Here is a 15967-nt window from a genome sequence, read left to right on the forward strand (position 1 = left end):
ATGCAGGTACCTCAGCTTTTCCCTTACCCTGTTGCTCGGAATGTATCTGATGCATTTTCATTTTTACAGATGTTTTACTCTCGGTGACAGTAGGGAGTGAATTGAATGCACAAAAACTTACAAATTTTTGAATTAGAGTTTTACTAAAATGAAGAGATTTCCCTAATCTTCACTGTAAGGTACATGAGAAAAACTCAGTTTTCTGGTAATTGCTAGAATTAAAGCAGTGAACTAAGTGATGTCAGAGTGTCTTCCAACTCACGTATGTTTAATTTTCAGTGAGAGATTGATCAGCTTTCTTATTTTATCTTTTTTTTAAATTCTGAGAAGTAGCTGCGGATCTTTTCGTCTCTTTTTCTATATCATTTGGCCCTGAAGATAGTGACTCTCAGGCCACTGAATTCATTTCATCACAGAGGAGAAGCTCAAGGTTATTTTCAATTTCTTTACCCATTGTTTTTTGCAGGAAAAGTCTATTTAATAAAAACCAATAATCACCAACACAAAGTCCACTTGAGTATATTCTGAACATAACCATTCCGTTGGCATGGCAGACTGTGTTTCCCAAAGATGTCTGCAGGTGTGTCCTTCATCCCACATGCTCTTATGGTGTGACCTTGACCTGCCTTCCACCCAGTGATGAGGTCTGTGTTCCCGTCTCCTAACCAGCACAGGCCCTTCCAACTGTTTCCACCAATAGAGCGTGGCTCCAGCAACACTATGTGACTTCTGGAGCAAGGTTATAGAAATGCCATGTACCTCCACCTTCCTCTCTTGGGATAGGGGCTTAGAACCTGGCTTCCAGCCCCAGTGAGTGGCTGAAGCTCCTGGCCCTCAGCCCCAGCTGAGCTCCCAGCTGCCATCAGCATTGGTCCTAAAAGCGGGTCGTAATCCTCCAGATCCCCATCCCGGTGCCCCAGTGAGTGCCCACAGAGAGCAGAGAAGAGCTGTCTTTGCCAAGCCCGACCCAAGTTGCCGACTCACAACCACAATGAAAGATTGTTTTAAGCCACTAGGTTGTATAACAGAAGATAACTGGCATTCCGTTTTGCCAGAGGTTGGAGTAGAGACCATGTTATATACTAACCGGCCTCAATTTTAAGAATAAGATACATTTCTACCTTCAGGAGCACTGTCAGTATCAGAAGAAAAACAGATTCTTTATCTTCTTTGTTTATAGACTTTTATCTCATTGACTTTCATTTTACATGTTTATTATATTTTGGTTTTTAAAAAATTAGTAAGTAGTACAAAACAGCAAAACTGAACAGTAATCTCCCTGCCCAGATAACTCCATTCTCGTGTCCTTGTAGTTCAGAAGGTTATGGCGTGTTAGTAATATACAGTGACTTTGAAATGACTCAGGTCAGATGTGTTACCTTGGAAAGCAGCATCCTCTTTGTGAGTCAGTTTCTTTATCTGTAAAATGGTTTCTACTTCATAGGGTTGTCAAGAGACTTCAATGATTAATACACATGCAGTGAGTGCCTGTCACAGAATACTGGCTATTCATTACTATGCCCATCACTACTGCTGTTATTGGCCTTACTATTATTTTTAGACTAGGGAGGGGAAGGATAACCAACAGAAAGATTTCAGTCTGAAATGATGGAGTGAATACTCCAGAGAAGTTAGGCACAGAGGGATGTTGGGAAGCCTGAAGGGACTTGAGAATTATTTAACATGTTTTAGATTTTTCAAGGCTTAAAGGTTTACATGAAAGGTGAAGAGCAGAATGACCTTTGGGAAAATTGATGAGAGACAGTGGTAGAGAAATTTCAAAAATGGGGAGGGACTGATGCTGGTTTTTGGACTTCTTGATAATGACTGGCATTTACTGATTAGGCAGTGATGTCTCAAATATATTACCTGTAGTCACTAGTTTATTTTTTAATCAAGCTCTTTCAGTTTATTGATGGATACTTTGCATACAGTAAAATGTATAGATGGAAAGTGTTCAGTTTAGTGTGTGTTTTTATCAATTCTGAATTGTTTAGTGTTTCAGTTGGTTACAGAGTAGAGTAAATGAACTAAATGGAGGAAGGAGACCTAGGGAAGATAGCCTAATCCCTAGGGTTCTGGTGCTTATTAGCAGATCACGTTTATATTTTTTTCTTCATTAGAAGACAGATGTTATCATTCCCATTTATAAATAGAGAAACTGAGGCTCATGAAAATAAAGTGATTTGCCCAAAGTATCATAGCTAGAAAGTGGCACAGTCAAGGGAGAGTAGTTTTTGTCTGACTCTGTAAATCTTTTTTGCTGTTACAGACCGAAAGAGTGACATTGGAATTTGTTTTTTTAAACTTTGCTGGAGGTAATTTCCTATGAGGGTTTATTAAAGTCCCATAAGAAAGTGAAAACCATTCTTGATGTGGATGTCTTCTGGATTCAGATGTTTCAGACTTCCTTATAGCGTCTAAAACTGGTATTTTCTATTTTGCCAATTTTTATAATTGATATAATGTAGTTTTAGCAAGTGTTCCTCTCCAGTGGTTCAGGTAATTAGATTAAAGTAGTTGTGGGCAACTTAGTGCATTTTTACTTTCAAGCATCAAAGAAAGTACAGACCATTAAGAACGAAAAGAATCCTGTTTCAGGACATTTCATGCTATTGCAGGACTTGTAGATACAGGATTTAAAAGCAGAAAATTTTAAGTGATGTTCATTCTACTGGATAACAGCCAGAAGCCTCATGCTTGAGACTGGATGATGGACAAGTAATTTGCCATGTTACCACGTGAGGAACATCTTTAGGTACAGGAATGTAGTCTCTAATTCAGTCAGCCTAGAGTTCCTGAATGGCCCAGCTTTTTCTTTCTTCCCTCATGTTTTATGTGGGGATTTCTTTATTCTTTGCAGCATGTTCTGTTTTTTTGTTGTTCTATTTGAAATTGATATCAGATAAAGAAATACATATAGTATGTGAAAGAGTAAATGAGAATTCACCATTTTCTTTAAAACTTTGCTTCTTTATTTTATGAAAAATGCTAGCACAGAAAATGAGATAGTTAAGACAGATTTCATGTGCAGAAAATCATTTGTTCAATAGATACTGTCAAAGTATTTAGATATGTCAGGCTTTTTTTTTTTTTTTTTTTTTTTTTTACTTCTGGGAACTTATAATGGGTAACTAATTTACTTGACATTCTCAAGAATCCTGAAAATAGAGAATAGTTTTAATATATCATTGATGGTTTCATCTCTTAGTTTCTTAACAAACTGGTGCAAATCTAAGAGTTTTTATTTGTGATAAAAATTTAAAACATCTGTGAGATAATAACAGAAAATATCTGTTGATCTCTACCCTCAGTTCCTGACATGGAACCCCTGAAACCTTCATAATTTCCTTAGTGATGAGTGTCTTTGTTCTGATGAAGTGACTGGTTGGGCTCCTGGGTGAGGGCTGGTGACCAGAAAGAACAGGCCATGATTAGAAGCTTGGTGTTTTCAGCCCTGCCTCCCATTCCTTTGAGAGGAGAGTAGGGCTGAAAATGGAGTTAATGATCAGTCATGCCTGCATGATAAAGCCTTCATGAAATCCCCAGAGTATGGGGTTCAGAGAGTTTCTAGGCTGGTGAGCACCGGGAAGTGCGGGAGAGTGGTGTGGAAGCCCCTGGATAGGGCCTGGAGCTCCACACCCCTTTCCATACCTGTGCATCTCTTCCATCTGGCCTGAGTTGTATCTTTTTACAGTAAACTTGATCCAGTAAGTAAAATGTTTCTCTGAGTTCTGTGAGCCACGCTTAACAAATAAATCAAACCCAAGGAGGCGGGTCATTGGAACCCCTAGTCTGTAGCTGGTCGGTCAAAAGCATGGGGGGTGACTTGTGCAGTCTCTTGGAATTGAGCCCTTCACCTCTGCAATCTGATGCTTGCTCCAGGTAGACAGTGTCGGAATTGAGTGGAATTCCTTCAGGTGACAGGGAATTGCTTGGTGGTGTGGGGGCAAACTTCCACACAATTGGTGACCAGAAATGAAGTTTTTGTGTGAACAGTAAAGCAGATTCATAGGAGAGGAATAGTAGGGAAGAGCTGGATTTTTCCTACATGGAAAGGAAGAAGCTATATATATATATTTTTTTCTTAACATCCCAGGTGAAATCCAGTATTTCATGCTACCATTTATCCGTACTCCTGATAACTCTTTCTGTGTTCTTACAATTAAAAAAAAAAGTGTGTACATGTTGGTGGGCGACACACATTCATTCATTGCCCATTTTATGTTCTCTCTTCGTCCTTGGCTATCATATAATAGAATATTAGCTCTGTGCGGGTAAGAATAAAACAAAAAGCACTCAAAATATCCAGAACATAGTAGGTGTTCAAGAAATGTTTTGTTTACTAAATAATGTTTAGTTATTTTAAAATGAAATCTAATATGCATACAAAAAGCATATATGACGTATGTGCACTTTAAAAGAATAATTAATTAAAAATCTTTGTTTCTACTGGCCAACTTTAAAAATAGTTCATTGTCAATATTCTTGAAAGTTCCTTCTATGCCTCTTTTGTGACATTCACTTGCTTCCTTTCCCAATCACTGCTTGAAAATGGTTTTTATTCTCTTGAATTTTCTTTATGGTTTTACATATATGGATGTAAACTTGCCAACAAAGGTCCATATAGTAAAAGCTATGCTTTTTGCATTAGTCATGTATGGGTGTGAGAGTTGAGCCATAAAAAAGGCTGAGCACTGAAGAGTTGATGCTTTCGGATCGTAGTGCTGGAGAATCCCTCTTGAGAACCCCTTGAACTTCGCAGAGATCAAACCAGTCAATCCTAAAGGAAATCAACCCAGAATATTCATTGGAAAGAGTGTTGCCAAAGCTCCAATACTTTGGCCACCTGATGCAAAGAGCTCACTCATTCCTGATCCTTGGAAAGATTGAGGGCAAAAGAAGTGGGCAGCAGAGGATGAGATGGTTAGATAGCATCACCGACTCAGTGCACATGAATTTGAGCAAATTTTGGGAAATAGTGGAAGACAAGGGAGCCTGGCGTGCTGCTATCCATGAGGTCACAAAAAGTTGGATACAATTTAACAGTGAACAGCAACAATGTACTTGTAAATATTCTGCTAAGTTTTAGATTTGTTGAACTTTATATATATATGATGATGATGTTCAGTCGCTCAGTTGTATCTGACTCTTTGCGACCCCTATATATGTATATATGTATGTAAATATGAATATATGAAATCATACTGCTTGTATATATGTATGTAAATATGAATGTATGAAATCATACTGCTTGTATTCTTGTCAGTTTGCTTCATTCATTCAACATTAGGAGCTTGAGATTCTTTCATATTGACACATGTAGACGTATAACCTTATGTAGAACTCAACTACGTGTCTGTGCCACAAGTATCCATTCTCTGATCTAGGAGTAACTGAACTGCTTCTAAGGTAATGAACTTAGATGTACCTATGAAAGCGATTCTTTAGCGTAAATGTCTAAAGACTTTCTGAGTCGTTGGGTTTTGTCAACTCAGCATTGATGTCGTTTTCCCAAGTGGTTGTACCAGTTTATAGGTCTGTCCTCTACTGTGAGAGTTTCAGTTTCTCTACTTTGTTGCCAGCACTTGCTGTTTTAAAATTTTAACTGTTGTGGTATGTGTATAATAATATTCCTCTGAGTGTGTGTGTTTTAAGAAAACATTTGTTGTTTCATTCTTAACCACAATTACTTCTTGGGCACCTCACTGCTTCTCCAGCCTTGGGGTCATACTGGACACCATCACTTCATTTCCTGTACCACACGATTTTCATGTGGTGGTTATTTTTTCGTAACAAGCAACCTCTGAAAAAACCAGCTTCAGCAACCTAGATGTCCATTGGCAGATAAATGGATAAGAAAGCTGTGGTACATATACACAATGGAATATTACTCAGCTATTAAAAAGAATGCATTTGAATCAGTTCTAATGAGGTGGATGAAACTGGAGCCTATTATACAGAGTGAAGTAAGTCAGAAAGAAGAACACCAATACAATATATTAATGCCTACATATGGAATTTAGAAAGATGGTAACAATGACCCTATATGTGAGATAGCAAAAGAGACACAGATGTGAAGAACAGATTTTTGGACTGTGTGGGAGAAGGTGAGGGTGGGATGATTTAAGAGAATAGCATTGAAACATGTATATATATTGTCATATGTGAAACAGATCGCCAGTCCAGATTTGATGCATGAGACGGGGCTCTCAGGGCTGGTGCACTGGGACGACCCTGAGGGGTGGGATGGGAAGGGAGGTGGGAGGGAGGTTCAGGAAGAGGAACACATGTACACCCATGGCTGATTCATGTCAATGTATGGCAGAAACCACTACAGTATTATAAAGTAGTTAGCCTCCAATTAAATAAATTAATTTCTTGAAAACAAAACAGCTTTATAAAGAGACGGCATTATGGAAAGGAACATAGAGCGATACAGTGTTAACACTGAGCTACTGAACCCTGAGCTTGTAGTTTGTGGAGTATCCGACAGATGTCGCTGTGTTTCCCTTGAAGTTTAAAATAGCCCATGGCATCCTTGTGTGTTTTCTGTGGTGCCCTGAGGTGTGTTGAGTGCACAGTTTGAGAACCACGGCCTCGGAATATTAATCATGGTTATCTTTAGGGAGTAGGAGTTTTGCTTACTTTTTTATACTTTCTGGGTTTTCTATACCTCTTTTATAATAAGCACATAACACTTAAGAGACATCAGGAAAGATACTATATGTGTACTGTTTGTAAAATAAATTATTAACCAAAGTCTATACTTTTTTTTCCTCTTAGTTTTTACCTAATGCCCTTTTTCTGTGCCACATAGGATACCACATTAGTCATCATGTTTCCTCAGGCATCTTGACAGGGACAGTTTTCAGGTCATTCCTATTTTTGATGACCTTGACAGTTTTGAAGCATATTGGTCAAGTACTTTTTTCAGCTGTCTTTCAATTGGGGAAAACCACAGGGGTAAAATGCCATTCTTATCACATCATATTGAGGGTTCATGCTATCCACAGTCCCAGGTATCCACATAAATCACTGTTAATGGTAATCTTGACATCTGGCTGAGAATCAGAGTTCTTCATTGTAGCACTATTCCTTTATTCCCCCCTTTAATCCTGTATTCTCTGGTAGGAAGTCACTACGTGCAGTCCACACTCAAAGGATGGGTGTCATGCCTCACTTCCTTGAAGGCAAAGTACATGAATTATGTTAAATTCTTCTTTGTGGGAGATTTGTCTGTTCTCTCATTTATCCATTTATTACTTATCTGTTTATGTGTTCAACTATTTGTATAATTGAACTCATGGATTTTTTTGATACTTTGGGTTATAATCCATTACTGTTTTATTTTTTTGTTGTTGCTGAATAGTTCCAGCTTGGCAATTGAGAGCTCTTCAGTTGGCTGCTGTATCCTTTTGACATACTCCTGCCATTGTGAGTTTATTAATAAAATGAAATAAATTTTGTTAGATCACTTTCTTACTGTCTAGCAGTACAAGATGCTCCAGGCTCATCTTGTGTATTTCTTGGCTCAGTTGTAGAATCAGACATTTCTCCAAGGAGCCTTGTTTCCTTTTATTAGAGGATGGTATTTGTTGCTGGGGTACATATGGTATTAATTAATTTGCATTCCTCTGATGATTGATGAGGTCAAGTACCTTTATATATGTTTATTGGTTGTTTGTGTATCCTGTTTGTTATGTAACAAGCCTGTTCAAGACTTTTGTCCAACTGCAGAGTTGAATTGTTGTAGCAGAGAGTGTATGACTCACACAGCCTAAAATATTTACTATCAAGCCCTTTATAGGACAAGTTTGCATACCTCTAGAGTTATGAAAACTATTTTGCTGTCAGTTCTGGGTTGGTTTTGATTGGTTGATTTTTCTCATCAATGATGGTCATATTTTCCTGCATCTTTGGAAATGCCTGATAATCTTTGACTGGGTGCCAGACACCGTGGAGGGTTTGAAATTTTGTTCTGTTGCTTTTTTCTTTTTTCCCTTGAAAATTTTTGAAGATTTTCCCCAGAGATGCAGTCGAATTATTTGGAATTATCTTGACCCATTTGGGGCTTGGTTTTAGGCTTTGTTGAGTGGAACTGCTGTTGTCACTATGGCTTATCATTCTCTACTTCTGCGGCAAGACCCTTGTGAATACTCCACCTGGGAATTAGAAGGTTTTCCAAGTCTGGCTGGTGGGAAGACACCATTGTTGGCCCTGTGTAAGCTCCAGGCATGGTTCCCTCTAATGCTCTCTGATGATTCTTTCCTTTCTCTTTGGTGGTTTTTTTCCATTCGTAGGCTGATGTGTGTTCAGTGGAATACTGGAGAGGAACTCCCGGAAGATCTCCAGCACTTTGTCCCCTGTGCGCTATCCTGCCCTGTAAACTCTAGCTGCTTTGGTCTCCCTGGACTCTCAGCTCTGTCTTTTCCCCTGACATTATCCCTTGGGCTCTGCCTGGGTTCTCCTTCCCTGAACCACACCCTGGAAATGCTCTCAAGGCAGTGATTTGGGGGCAAGTAGAGAACTCACTTTTTTTGTCCTCAGAGGTCACTGGGTTTTTTGTTGTTGTTGTTGCTTGATGCACAGTGTCTTGAAAAACCATTATTTATCTATTTTGTCTGCTTTCTTTTGATTGTTTAATGTAGGAAGGTAAATCTGGTCCCTGTTACTACATCTTGGCCAGTATTTGAAATCTTTTTTTAAATCCTTAGTGGGTGTTTAATTTTGTCAAATTCTTTTTCTATGTCTGATTTTTTTCTCTCTTTTTCCCCCCTGTTAATCTGTGTTGAATTACATTGATTCCCCCCCGGCCCCGAGGTTAAATCAACCTCACATTTCTGGAATAAACTCTTCTTCCTCATGATATATAATCCTTTTTAATATATTTCTGTGTTCAATTTACCAGTATATTTTTAGGACTTTTGCATCTGTGTCTGTGTTCATATACTATCCTTCCTTAAACATCAGGGCTGTCCTGGTTTATGAAATGGGTAGGGAAACATTCCTTCTTTTTCTCTAGAAAACTTTGCTTACTATTGGTGCTTTTTCTTCCATATATGGTTAGACAAATTCTCTGGTGAAACCATGTGGTGATTTTATTTGGGAAACTGTTTAATTACAAATCTGTGTTTTTAATAGATATAGGACTGTTGAGATTTTTATATCTTTTTAATTAAGATTTTAAATTTTTATTTCAGTTTTGGTCAGCTGTTTTTCTAGGAAAACAAATGAGCCTTTCAAGGTCATACATCTAGAAATGAATAAACCTTCCAATCCTGTGCTTTTTCAAACTATGTCATATCATCTTAATATATACTTGTAAATTTGGATACTTTTTTTTTATCCTCTCCAGTAGATAGTAAACTAGCAAGCTGGTTCTATCTCTGATAAAACTCAGTATCATCTGAAGCTTTGGACCAAATAAATGTTTGAATTAAATTAAAGTGTGTGTGTGTGTGCGTGTGGTGAGTCTCTTCAGTCGTGTCTGACTCTTTGAGATCCTATGGACTGTAGCCCTCCAGGCTCCTCTGTCCATGGGACTCTCCAGGCAAGAATACTGGAGTGGGTTACCATGCCCTTTTTCAGGGATCTTCCCGACCCAAGGACCAAATCCAGGTCTCTTACATCTCCTGCCTTGACAGCAGGTTATTTACTGCTAACGCCTCCTGGGAAGCCCAAATTAAAGCATACTTGGGGTTTATTGGATTTTAAATGGAGAGAAATTTATTTAAGTGGTTGTTTCAGTACTTCATTTGTGCGCTGTCAGTCTGTGAAATATACATTTTACCTCTTTTTCTGTGGGTAATGTTTATAGAGTATATATTGAATAAAAAGATAGGTATAATGAATTGAAAGTATAGTTTTTAAATTTTGGAAGTACTGTTTATATTATTTTAGTTATTTTTTCTAGATTTCACTCAATTTTATTTATTTCCTAAAACTTAGAATAGACATATATGTATGATTCTAGGGCAATTGAAAGAAAGAAAAATAACTCTAGTTCAGAATATGATTTACCAGAACCATTTTTTATTTCTGTTCAAGAGAGATTGTAACTTGAATTCTATTATCAGGGAGATTTAGTGACTATCTGACATTTCAATACCTTAAAATGTGTCCATCCTTTTATAGTAGATTTAGTTTAAGATTCACCTGTTAGGGAAGAATGTGAGTTTGAAGTGGAGAGGGTTCAGTTGAAGGTCTGTTTCTATAAAGAATGTAGTCTGCTGCCAAAAGAAATATTACCTAACAGCAGTTTACATGCGCCAAGAGAGGCCAGAAAAGTATTGTAGGAGAAATTGCGCAGGAGAGCTGTCAGACTAGATCCCTGAGGATGTCAGGCCGGAAATAAAGCTTATCATGCTAGAAAAGATTTCACTGGATGGCTAGGCCATTGGAAATGAATTTTCCAATTCTTGTATTTTTCGTTGTTTACTACGTTGAATAGACAACCAGATTTACTTACACTTAAGTAATTTAAACTGTTAAAAAATTTAAATCAAGGTTTTCTAAGATCATTTGAATAAATATTGACTTATTTGTATATTTTTCCTATGAGTTATTTAATTTTTGGAGATTAGGATTTGGAAATGCATTAAGAGAGGGGTTTTATGTTCCTGGGGATAAAATAGAGTAAGTAGTTGAAGCAGTTTTCTTTTCTGTGCCAAAAATGGAAATACAGAAAACATAAATAGGCAGTTATACCAAAGTATTTATCTGTGGTTCTGCTTCTAAAATACAACATTCCCATTTCCACTGTACACATTCAGATATACTACTATACAGAACGATTGAGCCTAAAAGACTTTGAAGGAACATCTATTGGGATTGCTTTATTTTCTGGGGAGGAGAGACAGGGCAGGTCTGTTGAGATCCACATAGTTCACCCAGTGTCCTGAAGGGAACAGAGCGTTTTTAGCACTTGGGGAAATAGAACATTTCCTTAATTACTGTTGTGTTAGTGAGTTATTTGACATTTTGCGTGTGAGGTGATGGCTTGGTTTCCTCACCACCAGATGGCTTCTCAAAGTTGGGGTGTTGTTTTTAGTCGCTGCCAGCAAAAGTAAAACTGTCAAGCCCCTTTGAATGTCATTATCATTTAGGAAATAGCAACAGTGTGGATGCTTTAAATTAGAGTAGTTTTAAGTTCTTAAAATTGAGAGTAAGTTATTATGAAATTATTTAAGCTTTCTAGGCTGCTTCTCCCCTGGTGACACACTCCTCTCTTAAATTATGTGTGCCCTTTGAGGTTCACAGATAGATTTTAGACTCATGTTATATATATATATATACTAAAAGGAATATAGATGGTCCTGTAACTTCAGTTATATGCAGTCTTTGTGACTACTGTATGTTGAACTCTTCCCTACGGCAAGACTTAATATCAGTCTGGTTCACTTCTGGGTCATAGAATATTGATATTAATAATTTAAGAAATGTATTCAACTCGTAACATCATTAAAGAAATTTTTGGAGAGACCCCAAAAAAGTGTCACTTAATTTGAGAAATTTTTCTTTTTATAAAAAAGTTTTGTTTTAAACTCAGGTGGCAGGTGTATTATAGCCTGTAAAGTGAAGTGAAGTCGCTCAGTCGTGTCCAACTCTTTGCGACCCATAGAGTGTAGCGTACCAGGATCCTCTGTCCATGGGATTTTCCAGGCTACAGTACTGGAGGGGATTGCCATTTCCTTTTCCAGGGGATCTTCCCAACCCAGGGCTCGAACCCAGGTCTCCTGCATTGTAGACAGATGCTTATAGCCTATACAGCAGAGCAGCTAGGATTCTAGTGCTTGCATGAAATCAAATGAAAAAGAAGTAAAGACTTGTATATGAAACTGAGTATGCTGAACACATACCTCTGAAAATGTGTTATGTAAGTAGCTGAACATGCTGATTTCTTTTGAAATTTGCCAAGAGTAAGTTTGAAATCAGGAAAAAAGAAGTCTTCCTGTAACTGGAGTTTCTGAGTCTAAACATACTCTTCATGTATTCCTTAAAAACCTAAGTGTTCAAAACTTGCTACAGAGCTACAGTAATCAAAGCATTGTGGTCCTGGCATAAAGATAGGCATATAGATCAATGGAATAGAATTGAAAGCCCAGAAATGAAACCTGTACATCTCTGATTTCAACAGGAGTGCGAGGAGAAATTGGTGATGAAATGGTGTCTTATCTGTCAAGAAGACGTAGAAGTAAATCTTTGTGGCTTTGAATTAGGCAGTGGTTTCTTGGATCTAACACCAGAAGTGCAAATGGCAAAAGAAAAAATAGATATATTAGTACTGTGTGAAAATTAAAAAAATTTTTTTTTGCTTCAAAGACACCTTTAAGAAACTGAGAAGACAACTCACAGGATGGGGGAATTATTTTGCAAAGCATACATCTGATAAGGAACATATCCAGAATATTAACAAATTCTTATGACTAAGCAGTAAAAAGACAAATAATCCAATTCACAAATGAACAAAGGATTTGAGGCATTTCTCCAAAGAAGACACGTATGTGGCCCACAAACACATGCAAAGATATTCAGCACCATTGATCCCTAGGGGAATTTGAGTCAGAACGATGAGATGCCACTTCATCCTGCTACGCGGGCTATAATAGAAAAGAAAGACAATTGCAAGGGTTGGTGAAGATAGGAAGAAACTGTACCCATACTACAGGCCTGGTGGGATTGTAAAGGGATGTAGCTGCATTGGCGCAATTTGGCAGTTCCTCAAAAAGTTAAGAACATAGAGTTAGCATGTGACCCAGCAACTCCACTTCTAGGTATATACTCAAGAAAAGTGAAAACATATGTTCACACAAAGGCTTGTACACAGATTTTCAAAGCAGCATGTTCATAGTAGTCAAAAAGTGGAAACAACCTGAATGTTCATCAACAGATGAATAGTGAAATAAGATATGGTATTTCTATACAACGGAGTATTACCCAGTCATAAAAAAGATGAAGTATTGACACACACTACAATATTGATGAATCTTCAGAATGTTATGTTAAACAAGCCAATCATTAAAGTCTACATTGTGTGATTCCATTTATATAAAATGCCCTGTAGAGGCAAATCACTAGAGAGAAAGTAAATTATGGTTGCCAGGGTTAGGAGTAAGGAAAAGTGAAGAGTGATGAGTAACGTGTGAGATTTCTTTAGGCGGTGTTGAAAATATTCTGGAATTAAGTAGTGATGGCTGATGTAGAATTTTTGTGAAAATTAAAAAACCAATGAGTTGGATAGTTTAAAGAGTTACGCTATATGGCATAGTGGTTTATATCTCACGTGAGCTGTTATTAAAAATACCCTGAGTGTTATAAATAGCTTACTAATTACTAATCACAGATTGCTCATGATAGAATGTGAATTGGAGTCATAAAGCTGTTAACCACTTACCACTTCCAGATCAGGTGATGACTGAGAAGCAGCTGAGAAAAAAATTGCATGAGCCTCCAGCAGACCCCAAATAAAACTTGGCATTATAGAGTTGCTGCTGTCTGATAAAACATAAGGTAGCATCTTTGTTGTTTAGTTTAGACTTTTGGGGGATAGGCAATTTTTATCTACATTGAAGACTGTTCGGAGTTTGAAATACATATTTTGTGCTTGTAAGAGGTTTTTGGGTGGGTTAAAACAATGATGACAATGTTTTATGTGACAAGATGAAACCTTGTATTTTTAATTCTTTTTGTTGTCAAATCATTCACTAAAACAAATGAGAGAAAGAACTGTTTTGGTCACAAATGTCCTACCTCATTAATGCATAGGTAGAAATAGATGCTGTCTTCTGGGAAGCAACTTGAATTATTTTCAAAAAGTTATCTGGTGATTTGCCTGATTGGATCAGGTTGCTATTTTTATCTTTGACATTTGCTATTTCTGATGAGTATTTGTTTTAAAAAATGGTTGAGCAGTGACCTGGGTTTTTGGAATTATACCAACTCTGCTATTGTAATTTTATACAGACATTTCCTGAGCTTTATCAACTTTCATTTATTGCTAGTCTGTACTAGATTTTAATATGATAATGAAATTCAAAACTTATACTCTTGTGATTATCCACTTTGTTTCCTTAATCATTAAAAAAAATGAACTTAGTTTTACAGTACAATTTGACCCATGGGGTTATGTTATTTGAAGTAATGCCAAAACTCTCCTAACTTTGTGAAGATGCATGTCCAAATGGTTAATTTGGGAAAGTATTTGACTTCAGGTCCAATTAAACCTTTGTGTTGGCTCTAGTCAGTATCTTTGAGATAATTATCCTAAAGTGACTTTAACTTTCTTCTGTAATATGCAGAATTAGGAAATCTTTGGGGGGGAATTGTGAAATGTTTGGATCCTCAAGCCTGGAGCCTCAAGGAAGTATTGGCAAGGGTAAAACTGGAAGCCTTAAAAAGTTACTCATTAAAAAAAAAAAAGTTACTCATTTAAGGTGCATTCATGACTGTGCTTCATTAAGATTTGGACTTAACTGTTTGTAACTAGCTACAGTCAGGTAATGGATATACTGCCTGCTGGAAACTCCTTTGTCATTTTTCTTGTTACTCTGCCAGACGGGTTTTAACATAATAGGAAGACTATGATGTCAGTTCTTTTGTACTTTGGACTAGAATGATTTTGGTCCGTTGTCAACTTGACAGCTAGCCACAGCCCTTTCTAGTGACTGGCCTTATATTGTAGATTTTTGTGTGCCTCTCTACTTGTTCTAATATCCTGTTAGGGTGCATATTGCCAATTGTATGTGAAGGTGTAGCTATATGGAGCATAAAATTAGATCCACTTCCTTCCTTTGGCTCACAACCTAAATTTGGTAGGCGAGAATCTCCTTTCCTAGATGTCATTAAAAATAGAAGATATCCATCTGTCTGGAATGGTCTAGATACAGTTCTGCCTACAGGCTTGGAGAGGAACTATATAACGTAGACTTTCTTTCAGCCCTAGGATTCTTAGAAAAATAGTTATTTTCTTTGATCCAGAGGTCCAAGTGTACACAGTTTCCAGCGCTGATTTTAATTATCCTGTAAGTTTGTAAAAATCAAGAAGAGCTAAGAGAATTGAATTTTGAGGAGAGATTTAAAAGATAATATGAAACAATACACTTGATTTTTAAAAACTGGCTTTGAAGTAAAATCTAGTTCCCACGCTATACTTTAATTTTACTAGCTATGTGAGAAAGTTACTTCTTTGAGATCGTAACCTCATTTATAATGTTGGAATAGTAAGCCAACTTCATTGGATTGTAGAGGAGTAAATTAGATGAGTTAATAGTATTTGTAAAGCACTTTCTTCAGTGCCTGTGTGTAGAAGTCATTTCTTGGTGGCAGTTACTGTTCATGGTAATAACTACTTTTTGTTCCTTTTATTCAAAATTATAATTTTGAATATATAGCAGCCACCTTGCTGTTAAAAAACTCTTAATTTTGAGCTCAGGATTTAATGTGGGCTCGGAGATGAACAGGGAATTCCTAGGGGTATTTGAAGTCATGGAGATCATTTAGAAGAGTAGTAATGAAAAACCATCCCTAAAGGTACCTGTCTTTAGGGATGCAGAAGAAACAGAAAAAGCCATCACTAAGGTGAAAAAGAGAACCAGGAGAATAACATCGTGGTGAGATTGCTCACCAGGTCAAATATTTTCTCCAGAAGTTCATTAAAAAATATTTAAACACCCTGTGATGTGAATTAAGGGAAGGACCCTGAGGAGACCACTGAACTGGGCAGGTGGAATCTTGGAGAGAATAGAAAAACAGCTGTAGACCCAGATTTTCTTGGGCAGAAATGTAAACATATAAAAGTAGTGAAAGTGAAGGCCATGAGTACAAGGTGGATCCTTATGAAAATTTGGTTGCATAGAGGAGGGAGACAACTTGAGGGGGAGGAGAAAGGGTTTGGGTTTGTTTCCTTTGTTTAGGAAAGGTAAAAGTGAGCATGTTTGGAGTCTGAGGGAGAAACTAAACATACTGT

General features: G+C 37.3%; 1 protein-coding gene across 4 annotated transcripts in view; it reads left to right on the forward strand.

Annotated features, from left to right (window-relative positions):
- The window catches only part of SCAI (suppressor of cancer cell invasion), a 116745-nt gene that overhangs the window by 15526 nt on the left and 85252 nt on the right, over positions 1 to 15967 (forward strand). Inside the window, exon 1 of one of the 4 annotated variants that reach the window (XM_060411811.1) lies at positions 6578 to 7437. The exons of the other annotated variants lie outside the window; for them this stretch is intronic. The gene's annotated coding sequence lies outside the window, so the exon portion shown is untranslated. Of the gene's footprint in view, positions 1 to 6577; positions 7438 to 15967 lie in introns of those variants that run through there. 4 annotated transcript variants of the gene reach the window in all.

This window comes from Ovis aries, chromosome 3 (genome assembly GCF_016772045.2).
Source record: "Ovis aries strain OAR_USU_Benz2616 breed Rambouillet chromosome 3, ARS-UI_Ramb_v3.0, whole genome shotgun sequence".
NCBI classification, from domain to species: Eukaryota; Metazoa; Chordata; class Mammalia; order Artiodactyla; family Bovidae; genus Ovis; species Ovis aries.